The following is a 13,307-nucleotide window of genomic DNA, read 5'->3' on the forward strand; positions in this document are numbered from 1 at the left end:
ACTTTTACCAGATAAACAATCAGCTTCAAAGTGTGCTGTCAAGAGGGGAAAGCAGAGCGAAGCCCCAGGGCTGTGACGGTGAATGTCTTGTGCTGGTTACAAAAAGTCACCCACTAGGGCCAGAATGTAAGGAGTAGGAAGGAAAGAAACAAGGCATGAAGCTGGATGGCTGAGAGCAAGAGTTTGAAGCTCTGAATGACCTACTAAGGAGGTCACAGACAAAAGGGAATCACCCAATGCTTTTGTGTAAGAGATCGCATTCACAATCTGGTCTCTGCAAAATCTTTCTTATTCACGACTTTAATAGGAAATTCAATGTTATAGTTCTCTGGGAATCACGGAACATTCTTACAACTGTCTTATTGTAATTTTGCGACATCTTCAGACAATCTGAACATTCATGAAAAGACTCATTGTCAGAATAAAAACTGCAAGAAAGGCCTTTAAATGACTGTAAAAATTTCCTAAGAAAGAGCTTGCTAACTATTCGAGCTCATGACCAATTCCCACAGGTATCTCCAACTGCTACCAAATTCTATTGCTGTAACAACCTGCCACTCACTTCCACTTTATACCAGTGACCAGAAGACAGCCGGATCCAGAATAGGTTAACTCAAACATAAAGCCAGAGATGCCAGTGAAGGAAAACTCAGCAGGGAGGTAATGAAAAATGAAATCACTGTTCTCTTAACGATCTTTAAAAGTAAACAATAATGTAGACTGCTGAACACATGCAGGGTGTGTTGAAAGACTGAAAGATAAACCAAGAGCAAACGTGTCATCACTGACCAAGAAAGGTTCTCTCCTCAAGTCCCAAATTTCATCTCCACTCCCACCTTCTGTGCAAAATACCTTCTGTCCGAATTCCCCAAGATCAAGGTAGGCACCTCCTTTACCTCTCTCTGCTCCTATTTAAACATTTCACAGTACCATAGCTAGCCTATTCCTTTGCCTCTCCTTCTGTGAAAAACAAATAACAACCAGCTCTGCCTTCCGGCCTAAGAAAATTTTTCCACCCATGTTTTTTACTCCATTCCTACCTGACTCTTACAGAACTTGATATCAACATCCTTTTACTCACCAGTAACCTTACTCTCTCCTTCCAGATGGGCTTTTATCTTTTCTTATGGAACTCATCCTATTCTACTTGTACTATATGGTAAACTTGCTTTTCTGACCCTTCTGATTGGATTACAGAAGACAGAGACTCTGTCTTACTTTGGGCCACGAAGTGACCGGCACATAGAAGGTGGCCAATAGTACTGGTTAATGTGAATAAAACTGCATAAAGAAATGTTGCCCTGTACACAGGAAAATGTCAAAAGAGTGGCTTTCTTCAGTGTACTGGTTCAGAGCTGGTGGGATGTGGGAGGGCCTATTATTTAGTCGTGAGAAGAAATGGCACAGACACGCCTTTTTTGGCTCTCAAGAAGGAAAAGGAAGAGGAAAAATTGCATATTTTTTTTCTTTGTGACTTACAAGAAATGAGAACTCTATTTAAAGTGAGTAATTGGCATTTTGGCTACAAGGAGCAGTTCTCAGGAAAATGAAAAAAGAAATAAAATCTATGAGTAAGCACATTGTAAGTGATATTAACATTTTAGAAGATGCTATGGAGCTTCTTGCAGGGCATAAACATATGTCTGTCTGTCCGTTTACAACTGAAAGCAGGTAGCACTCAGTAATGCCTACACTATATATTTTTATGTGTGTGTGTACATACTCATATAGAAATATTTTTATGTTGATTTTTATTTTTAATATTTGCATATTTGGAAATATTAAGTTGAACTGCCATAAAAATTAATGAAAAGAGGAATATTATGTGGGGTGGGAAGTGAGGCATGGAGAAGAAAAAGATTAAGTTCTAACAAGGGGTTGGAACAAGAGCATGCTTTACCTTCTCACAAAGGCTTCTTACGTAAAAAGCCCGTGCCTAATGGCTATTCCTGGGTAGAAAAACATCTCAGCACATTAATCGCACTGTTTCCACATACACAGCCTCTGATTGATTTAAACTTCCTTTTAGAATCCTTGTTGCAAATTATACAACCCACCCAGCGGAAGGAGCTATCATGAGACCTATTCTCTTCTACCAGGACAAGAGGAGTACTGCTCGGAGGTTGCTTTCTCAGAATGTGCTTGGAGTGCCGTCCCACCTAGAATGAGGAGTGATGACTCACCCACATGGTGCTGCCCACTCACAGCATCTCAAGAGGATTAAAACAAAAACCAGCCGGGTGGGCTGGATGGCTTGTGAGCCTCCTGAGAACAACAGCAGTGAGCAATGGGGCATCCACTTTCTGTCGGACAGCATATGGGAGGTTTTTTAAAAGCAAACCCTAGGCAGTAATATTATTGTTGTGGTTGTTATTGTTCTTGGACCAGCTTTACGGATGAGGAGAATGACACCCAGGGAGGTTATGTAACTTATCCCAAATTGTAAGTAAATAACAATGGGGCTGGGATTTGAACCCAAAGGTGGCCCCTTAGAGGAGAGATGCCCACCCTGCCAGGGGTGTAATGGGCATGCCAAACAGGGAAGGCTGAGAAGGGAACCACAGCCAGGGAGAAAGAGGCACTATTACAAAAAAGGGAGAGGCAACGCCACAGGCTTTTTCTGACTCAGGGCCACTCAAGAGCTTTCTCCTTGGATACGCGAGGCTCCAGACACACAGCTCCAGGCTCAGTGGCACTGCCTCAAAAGAACAAGAGACTTGCTGTGGGCAGTCATTTGCTGGCACATGTGAAAAAGAAGCCTCTGAAATGTGGACAACATAAGAAAAGTCACAGTTCTGAGGGACTCGTCATCCTTGAGGTGAGCACAACAGTTGTCAGGATACACTAGCAGGTCTCTCAGTCCTGGGCAACAAAGGAGAAGACGGCCTCCTCTCCAAGGCCCAGGTGACTCCTTAAGGGCAGAATCAGACTATGTGATGTAAGATTAAAGGCTGCCTGCCATTAGCAAAACTCTTCCTGTTGGGGGACTTGTGGCCAATGTGATCACTGCAAAAAAGGACCAAACTTTTCAGTATGATAGACTTCTGTGTAAAATATACAAGGGGCACGGTCTTTCATGCCAACGATATTTTGGTCAGCAGAAGGATCTAGGTCTTGGCACATAATATTTTAATGTCTTGGAGAACTAGATTTTCTGTATCCACTGATTATCTCACACCCACCTTTAATAGATGACTCTGAAATGTAAACAGGGTATAAAGCTGGAGTTCATGTCGAACGTGTCCTAAAATGTTTCACAGTCTACCTAGGAATCTCTGTAGTCAAACATTCTCTGTGTCTGAGGTGTATGCTGCCAGAATCCCTTGATGGAATTACAGCCACAAAGGGCAGTGAGGGGCATGTTCTGCTTCAAGTCCCCTCCACAGCAGGAATCTTTGCAGCAGCCAAGAATTAGTTGCAACTGTCTCAACTTTTTTAGGAATATCTTTTAAAACCAGATGATTTTCTCGGTTAGCCTTGCCGCATTTGGTCAACAGATCAGAGAATTTAGAAGTAATATATCTCCACGTCCCCCTGGAACACAAACCTATCATTTTCTAGGCAGAATCATCAGAGTTTTCCAGCAGAGGTTTGCTCCTCCATAGGCCCCCAAGCAGAATGATATTGAAGAAGGGATTCACAAATGAAGTACTCGACGGGATTCATCTGAGGCTGGTTGGGAAGGCAGTGTCACTCTTCAGCACCACGCTGCCCAAACTTTATTGCTATCAGAATCACCTGGGTGCTTGCAAATCACAAAGATATATACGTATTATACTTTCAATAGTTTGAGTTACTGGTTTACTACAGATGGGACAGGAGTAAGGAGAAATAAGTACTCTCTAGCTGGAATTTACCTTTACTTTGTCATTCCTGTTACTCAGGCCTTTTTTTTTTTTAAGGTTTTCTGCCATCCACGTAATGGCAATAGTAAATTTTACCACTGCAACTATAAACTAATTCCAATTCTAAATTCACCTAAAATCCAAGGTAGTTCTGAATAAAAAAAGACACTAATCTGGTCCTGAAGCATTTTCACGGCTGCACAGATAAGTGAGGGCTGGTGAAGCCTGACCCCTCTCAAAACAGCATGATTACGTGCAGGATAAGAATCTAAAGAAGGCTAGAATGGCAAACTTGATCTAATATTCTGGTCCTGCCTCACTTTATTCTTCTTGCTTATAGTGTGCATTCATTTTGCAGACGATTCTCACATGCCCTGGTGAACACAGCAGATCCTTAAAGTTACACTAGAGCTGTAATACTTGCCTGCCAGACACTGAGGTCCCCATACTTCATGAGCAACTAATATTATAACTAGAAGTGCAATCTAAAATTCATCAATTTTAAGGTTTTTCACACTTGAAAAAATCTTTTTTTTTTTTTTTTTTTTTTTTGAGACAGTCTCGCTCTTTTGCCCAGGCTGGACTGCAGTGGTGCGATCTCGGCTCACTGCAAGCTCCACCTCCCGGGTTCACACCATTCTCCTGCCTCAGCCCTCCGAGTAGCTGGGACTACAGGCACCTGCCATCGCGCCCGGCTAATTTTTTGTATTTTTAGTAGAGACAGGGTTTCACCGTGTTAGCCAGGATGGTCTCGATCTCCTGACCTTGTGATCTGCCTGCCTCGGCCTCCCAAAGTGCTGGGATTACAGGTGTGAGCCACCGCACCCGGCCGAAAAAATCTTGAGTCCTTATAATAATTTGCCAGGTGGAATTTTTGATAATATCCCCCATACACTATTTCAAAGCCCCACATTTATTACCTTCATATTTAATTTTGCCCTGGGATTTATTATTATGGTTTAAATTTTTATTGTTTCAGAAGTGTTTCAATAGAAAGGTAGTTATAAATTAGTATCACGCTTCCTTTATTCCTATTTGGTTAATCACTTAATTGTCACTGCATTATCAAGTCTCCATGATGTATTTTTAACATATTATTATTTTAACAGGTAATGCATACAAATTTAAAAATCAGACAAGACAAAAAAGCTGTTTTACTATCGTCTTCCAATCCTCTACCCTAGAGGCAGCCCTGTTACAAAATTTTATGTATCTTTCCAGAACTATGTTATGTGTTTACAAGTGTAAATATGTGTGTGTATGAATAGACTTACATAAAACAAATCATAGGATACCTTTTTGCATAACAACCTATCTTGGCAACCATTACCAGTCCATAAAGACTCACATCCTACTTTTTAACTGCTGTATTATATCCCATGGTTTGGACATCCTGTAATTCGGGAATTAATTTATCAGTTGTGCAAATTCAGGGAGGCCTCCACATTGTATTCTGTGTGAATGGCAGATCCTGGAGTTGTGCAAGGCCCTATACCACATTGTTTCTAATCCTACTACAAACAATCCTACAATGAATGTCTTTCTGTATAAAGGCTTGTGTGTCTGTACTAGTAACTAGTCTATCTGTAGAATAAAATCCTAGAAGAGAATTGATCAACTAATTGGTCCCTATAAATAACATCTTCTACCTGCCATCCTAAGCCAGAGATCTGGGAGTCATCCTCAATTTCTGTACACCTCCCACTTCTTCACCCCAAGTCACAAGGCCTGTTGATTTTACCTCAAACCTATACTATCTCTCCACTGCCTCTACCAATACCCTAGACCAGGTCATCATTACCCCTTTCTTGGACTATTGTGAGACCTTCCTAATGGTCTCCCTGCCCTCCACCTGCTTGCTTTCCAGCCCATCCTCTCATCCTCTACAGGGTCACCAAAGTGACTGCTTAAAAAAGTAAATCTGTACACCTAACATTTTTGCTTAAAACCATTTAATGTTTCCCTTTGCCTAAGGTAAGTCCAAACTCAGCACAGCCTACCAGGCCTATACAATCTGGCCATTGCTTAATAACCAGGTTCAGCTCTTACCCTCTTATATGCCCAGTCTGTGCCCTGGTTACACTAAACCTGTCATGTGTTTCATGGAACTGGCAATGATCTGGCCCTTGGCACACATGGTTCCATTTGCCCAGAATGCTAACTTCTGCCTAATTCCAATCCTCCATCAAGCCAGCTAATACTCCATCCTCAGTCCTCAGCTTAGAAGTATAGCATAGTGAGCTCTTTCCCATCTTGCAAGATGGCGGGTGAAAAAGTTGAGAAGCCAGATACTAAAGAGAAGAAACCTGAAGCCAAGAAGGCTGATGCTGGTGGCAAGGTGCAAAAGGGTAACCTCAAGGCTAGAAAGCCCAAGAAGGGGAAGCCCCATTGCAGCCGCAACCCTGTCCTTGTCAGAGGAATTGGCAGGTATTCCCGATCTGCCGTGTATTCCAGAAAGGCCATGTACAACAGGAAGTACTCAGCCGCTAAATCCAAGGTTGAAAAGAAAAAGGAGAAGGTTCTTGCAACTGTTACAAAACCAGTTGGTGGTGACAAGAACGGCGGTACCCGGGTGGTTAAACTTCGCAAAATGCCTAGATATTATCCTACTGAAGATGTGCCTTGAAAGCTGTTGAGCCACAGCAAAGAACCCTTCAGTCAGCATGTGAGAAAACTGCGAGCCAGCATTACCCCCGGGACCATTCTGATCATCCTCACTGGACGCCACAGGGGCAAGAGGGTGGTTTTCCTGAAGCAGCTGGCTAGTGGCTTGTTACTTGTGACTGGACCTCTGGTCCTCAATCGAGTTCCTCTACGAAGAACACACCAGAAATTTGTCATTGCCACCTCAACCAAAATTGATATCAGCAATGTAAAAATCCCAAAACATCTTACTGATGCTTACTTCAAGAAGCAGCAACTGCGGAAGCCCAGACACCAGGAAGGTGAGATCTTCAACACAGAAAAAGAGAAATATGAGATTACGGAGCAGCGCAAGATTGATCAGAAAGCTGTGGACTCACAAATTTTACCAAAAATCAAAGCTATTCCTCAGCTCCAGGGCTACCTGTGATCTGTGTTTGCCCTGACGAATGGAATTTATCCTCACAAATTGGTGTTCTAAATGTCTTAAGAACCTAATTAAATAGCTGACTATGTTAAAAAAAAAAAAAAAAGTATAGCATAGTGAGTGGTGAAGTGCACAGGCTCTGGAAACAGACTACCATTTATTAGTTACCTATCCTGAGATAAATGAATCTACTTCTCTGTACCTTATTTTCCCCATCTGTAAAATGGGACTAATTATATTATCAACCTCATAGATTTGTTGTGAGGATTAAATCAGTTAGAGTTCATAAAGCAGTAGACGGCTCATAGTAAGTGCTCAGAACCTGTTAGGTATGATGATGATGATGAAGTACCCTCCTCAGGGAGGCCTTCATGGAACCCTTAGACAAGGTTAGGTTCCTTTGCCATAGTAACTCTGCGTAATGAATGGGTCTAAAGGGTAGCTGAAGATGTACTGGTGATTAAAGCACTAAAGTGACTTTATTCATTCATTTGGTCATTCACTAATTTACCCAACACATTTATATGTGCAAACTCTGCTCCAGGCGCCATGCTAGACACTTGTGAGAACTGGGCAGAGTCACTGTTGTTTCCAAGGCTGTCAAAATAAAAAGCCACGCAAATCAAAAACCAATTCCCTTGGTTACTGACGTTGCTATTCAGTCAGCTAGTATTTATGGAGCTAATAGTTATGCCTCATGTGCAGGAAGTCTTCTGGATGGTGGGCATAAAACAAAAAAGCCCAACAATGCCCCTGCTTGAGATAGCTTACTGCCTGGGAGACGAGTCAAACAACAAACAAATACACTCTTAATATACAGTGAAATCATGACAGCAGTGATGAAGAACAAGATCAAGAGTAGGGCAAGGGATGCTGTTTTTGATAAGGTATCATGATATCCCTTTTTTTTTTTTTTTTTTTTTTTTTTTTGAGACAGAGTCTTTCTCTGTCACCCAAGCTGGAGTACAATGGTGCAATCTTGGCTCACTGCAAACTCCGCCTCCTGGGCTCAAGTGTTTCCCCTGCCTCAGCCTCCTGAGTAGCTGGGATTACAGGCACATATCACCATATCCAGCTAATTTTTTGTGTTTTAGTAGAGACGGGGTTTCACCATGTTGGCCAGGATAGTCTCGATCTCCTGACCTTGTGATCCGCCCACCTCGGCCTCCCAAAGTGCTGGGATTATAGGGGTGAGCCACTGCACCTGGCCCATGATTTCCTTTTGATAAGGTATCATGACATCCTCTGAGCAGACCCCTACATTAGGTAAGAGAGAGAGAGAGAGACAGTCAATTGAATATTTGGTAGAAGAACATTCCAGACAAAGGTAACTTGAAATGCAAAGTCCCTTAGATTTTTAGCTTGTTCAGGTAACAGCCAGAAAGTGGGTGAGGTTGGACCTCAGCAAGCGAGGGAGGAGGTGACAGGAGATAAGGCTGGAGAGGCATCTGGGGCCAGAGGCATTTATAGGCCATGGTGAGGACCTTGGATTTTCTAAGGGCAAAAAGAAACCAACATAAGTTTTTGAGCCAGGAAATGATATGAACATCTTTATGTTTTCAAGGGTCACATTCGCTGGTATGTGGAGAACATATCTGAATTAGTTTGAAAGGGGAGGGGTATAACTAGAGAAATCATTTAACAAGCTACTACAACAGTCCAGAAAGTGATGGCTTGGATTGGAGTGGTAACTGTGCTGGTGGTAAGAAGTGGTAAGATTCGAGGTGTATCTTGAAAGCAGAGCCACTTGCTAATGGATTACTATTAATGAACTAATGATGAATTGTTGGTAAAAAAGAAAAGCCAAGGATGACTCAAGGTCCCAGGACAAATGGTGGTACATTTACTGAGATGGGGACATTGACAGAGGACCAAGTGTTTGGGACGTGATTGGAATTAGGCAGATGTGGTTTTGAACAAATTGAGTTTAAGATGCCTACAAGACTTCTAAGCAGAGATGTCAAGTAGGAGGTGTGGAGTTCAGGGGAGGCAAGCACTAGAGATGTACATTTGAACATCTGCAGCATATAAATGGTATATAAAGTTACAGGAACAGATGAAAGCCAAGTAGGGAGTAGCTGGGAATAAAGAAGAAAAGAAATGCTATACTCATACTGCACCCAGGGGCTCTCCAACAATTAGAAGTTGAGAAGGTAAGATCGTTTCTAGCAAAAAGACTAAAAAGAAGCAGCCCAGTGATGGAGGAGGAAAAGCAGAGGAGAAAAGGGCAAAGCTCTTTATACAGAGGTGAGAAGGGGATGAGGTGGGGAGGGCGAGAAGGTTTGAAAAGGATTCCCTGAGGAACTCATCCCAGGTATTCTGTGGGTATTATCCCCCTTCTGCTCTTTAATACCACTCCCTCCCAAAGCCTGTGATTTCTCTTTCATACCTACTTCTTATGCTTCTTTCCTCCCTGCATTTTGAGTATCAAAATGTTGTCAACCTACGGGAGAAGTGATAAATCAGTGGAATCATCTGTTGCTTCAGAAGTCTACAGCTGAAGACATTTGAAATACATTCTTCTGGGCAGAGATACACCTGGGACCGCCTTGACAAAGGGTCAAAATAACCAGATTTTGCCTGGTCCAATCAACCTTCCCCCAATTCATTACATTTTTATGCCTCTACCATTCTCCCTTTGGTTTTCCTTATTATACCACTATGTCCCTGAGGTGACCTGGAGACATCACAAGACGATAAAGCCTTGGGGCTTGCTGGGAAATGTCCTCTCAGCATGAAAAAGAGAACCTAGCAGAGGCATTTCTATTTCAAATCACTTTAAAAAATGGTAGCTTGTTTTCTTTAAAAAAAAAAAAGGTTGTGATATTTTTCTCATTATAAAATGCAAATAGATTTAATTAACCTTAGAAAACTACAAGTGGTGGGAAACCCAGGTGACTTTCCATTCTTTTCCTGTACCTTTGTTTTCTGACTTCTAATAATCGTCTGTATTTCCCTTTCAAGCATAGATTTCCATGTAAATGAAACCGAAAGAGACCAAATTGGGAGTTTTACATTTCTCTCCCAGGCTAACTCTCTTCTTCTCTTTAAATCTACTGACTGATTTTTATTAGACCCAACGTGATTTCTTTCGTTTTCTTTTTGGATATTTTCAGATACATCAGCCCCTATTTTTATAGCTGTCATATAGTACAGTATCTAAAATTAGTTATTAAATAGAATACTCAAAGCTCATCAAATGTCAGCTATTTTAACATGCCTTGTCTGGGGACCAAGAGACTCTTTTAAACCCCAACTCCTATCTCCCACTGCCTGCTCTATATCTCACCCTGAAGATCCTTTATAACTACCATGCACCAAACTGAACTTTTGGTCCTTCTCCCCTCTCAGGCAATGGTCCTTTTCTCACTTCAGTTGCTAGGGATCTTCCTTTCAGACTTCATCACTCTCAACCTCCACAATCAATGATCAATGAATGCAGTCAATTCTCTCTCTCCCATATGTCTTGAAGCTCTCCATTCACTGCATCCCCTCTGCCCCACAGGCCAATCTGAGCCATGTCCACATAGATTGCTGCAAATGCTTCGGATCGATTTCTCCTCTCCTCCACTTTTCCCTTCCAATCCAAGTCCAATTCCAAAATATTTTTCTCATGGTCACTATTCTGAGAAAATCAGGTAAGATAATTCTGTAGTTACCAAAAACAACTCCGTTAGACCGAAATTATTAACCAAAATATAATGGTACTGGATCATGATGTTTGTTGTTAAAAAGATCTGAGAATTTCAAAATTTGAGCAAAATGCAGATTCTAATTTAATAAATCACACATTCTATGATCATGAGCTTTTTTCTTCTGGAACTACAAGTTCTTCCACGGAGTGATCAAGGATTCTCCTATGAAGCAAAATCACAAACAAACCTGGTTTCATGGAGACGTCAGCCAAGAATGAGCTAAGAATTCCTAAAACGTTGTCCCTTCAAAAAATATCTTTAGGGTTCAAAGATTTTTAGCTATATTACTATTGATCTCTGCTATTGATTATACAGATTTGTGAAAGATTATATCACTTCTTCTGTTTTAATTTCCTCAAGAGAATCTTCTCTTAAGCATACTGGTAAAACTTTTATGACTTTATGGCTTCCTAGTATCAACTTACTACTATGTTATTGCAGGTCTAATGTAAACTCAGATAAAATAGTTCTTATATGGATCTATTTTCTTTATCAAAACATCTATTTGTGTATATTGTAGGTTAAGGATGCCATTGTTTTCAAGATCTGCAAAAGAAAAAAAAAATGTTTTCTCATGAAAAGAAGATTTTTAGCTCCCAAAGCCACTTCCTAATGTTATTTCCATGGAAATAAGTATTTTTTTCCTTAACAGAGATGGTATGAATAATCAGATATCTAAAGTAATACAAAAGGCAGGAAAGGGGACAGAAATTACCAGCCAATCTTTCCTAAATAAACAGGGAACTTGGAGACTGTGACCCCATCTAGGAGAAAAGCAGATGTTGAATAAGTAAATATTTCATCTTATTTTCATTTCTAAATATGTAATATGACAACAACACAAGAAAGTTATCATCAAAAAGAAAAAGATTTTTGAGCAAAGCCACTCAATTAGGCAATACTCACAGAGCCCCAGCTTACTCCTTTTGCCCTTCTGCAAAGCTTCTCCTTGCCCATAATTTTATCACCCATCGTCAAGAACAGAGAACATTCTGATCAAATCCAAAAGAGAGGAATATTTGGACAAAAACTAATTTTTCTCCATCCCCTCTGTAGGGCTCTATTTACATAATGACAAGAGCAGATGAAAGAAGTAGGGGAAGAACCCGAATGACTAAACTCAGAATGTTTACAAATTTGTGAACTTCTCAAACTGTACATCAAACATTCAAATGACTACATTTTTTCTTAAGTTTTTCTCCCAGATGTTCACCATCACATCAAGAGCCTTGAGCCTTAGGAATAAAATAATTTGAAACCATGAGAAAAACTCCATGTAATTTTTCATAGCAGAAGCTTAAAACAGACCATTTTGCTTGTGGTCCAAATTAAGAATCTAAGAAATTTTGCTATGATTAAGCTCTTCTTTATCAACTTCTTTCAAGATCTTCAAGACAAATAATCCATCAGAGCACAATTGAAAACAAAGAAAGTGGAACCGGCTTGGAGACAATCATCACAAGACTACCTATAATTGTGTGAATAAAAAATTTACAGAAGTTTGGAGTGAGAAACAAAGAAAAAAATGTTGAAATGACAAAATTCTAAAAATTGTCTAGTGAAAAATGGCAAAAGTTATTCTTGAACATGGTTTTCTGCAGAATGTCTGGTCAATAAATATGTTTTTAATTTGGTGTTTCTTTTAAAATGGTAATTTTGGGGGAAACTTTAAAAGAAAAATTACAGCAAGTCACATGTGGTCCAACACAGTGGTAACGTCAAAGTCTGCTCCCATCTAAGGAAAGCCAGGGTCCTCCTGGCTGAAGGCACAAGAGGCTCAATCAGACCTCAGCACCACAAGCTCAGAAACCAGACTTTGTCAGCACATTAAAGAATTTTTCTACCAGAGCTGAGACTGAGGGATAAATCCAGAATGCTGGTTTAAAAAATTCTATCGAGAAATGATCCACACAGGGACTTAAATTTTCAGTCTGTATGAGAAGCAATAGTTTAGCCCCAGCACTACTGCATTCTCCTCCTACTTGGGAAGTCAAATGCAAAGAGTAGGCACGGGAAAAGATGAAGGAAAGCTGGATGCATTGAGGGTAAGGGGTGACATCAGGCTCACATAGCCGGGCCTCTCCAATCCAGTGGGTCCATCTGGTCTCTGCCAGTGAAACCTAACTATCCTCAGGCCTCCATTTGCCATCATTTCCTCTTGTCTAACCAGTGCTCAGACAGATATCACCAGCTTTTCCCCCCATGGTTTCCCATGTTCTCATAGCCAATCAACCTCTTTGTTCATTAACACATTCTTTCCTTAGACATAGTAATATTTTTAATCACATGAAAGTTAAATCTGGCTGGCAGGAGAGCTATTCTATATCTTCAAGGTGACTTTACACACTTATCTACTATGATTGATTTTGAGCTCTAATTTTAGGAAGAATAATCTCCTTATCAGGATAATCTCATGTACTATATTTTGGAGTTCTTGGGTGATAGGCCATCTGCCTGTAGCTCCTGAGGACTAACAATATCATTGTTCTAGTTAGTTCTCGTTGTCCAAATTAATTCTGGCCTAGAGAAGATAAAAACTTAAAACACACAAAAAAGATGGCTGTTCATAAGGAATTAAGGAATTAGAATCATTGAGAAAAAACAGAGTAACTCAGAGAGAGGTGCCAAATTTTTATTTTGCTAAGTGGGGTATTTAAAAGAAAAAAATACTGCCTACTAATACAAAGACATTTTAAC

General features: G+C 40.6%; 1 protein-coding gene and 1 pseudogene across 29 annotated transcripts in view; one reads left to right on the top strand and one right to left on the bottom strand.

Annotated features, from left to right (window-relative positions):
- DGKI (diacylglycerol kinase iota) overlaps positions 1–13,307 on the bottom strand; it is a 496,276-nt gene that overhangs the window by 362,468 nt on the left and 120,501 nt on the right. The window lies entirely within an intron of this gene.
- LOC472526 (large ribosomal subunit protein eL6-like) lies at positions 6,074–6,995 on the top strand (annotated as a pseudogene).

The sequence above is a fragment of the Pan troglodytes genome, chromosome 6 (assembly GCF_028858775.2).
Source record: "Pan troglodytes isolate AG18354 chromosome 6, NHGRI_mPanTro3-v2.0_pri, whole genome shotgun sequence".
Taxonomy (NCBI): Eukaryota; Metazoa; Chordata; class Mammalia; order Primates; family Hominidae; genus Pan; species Pan troglodytes.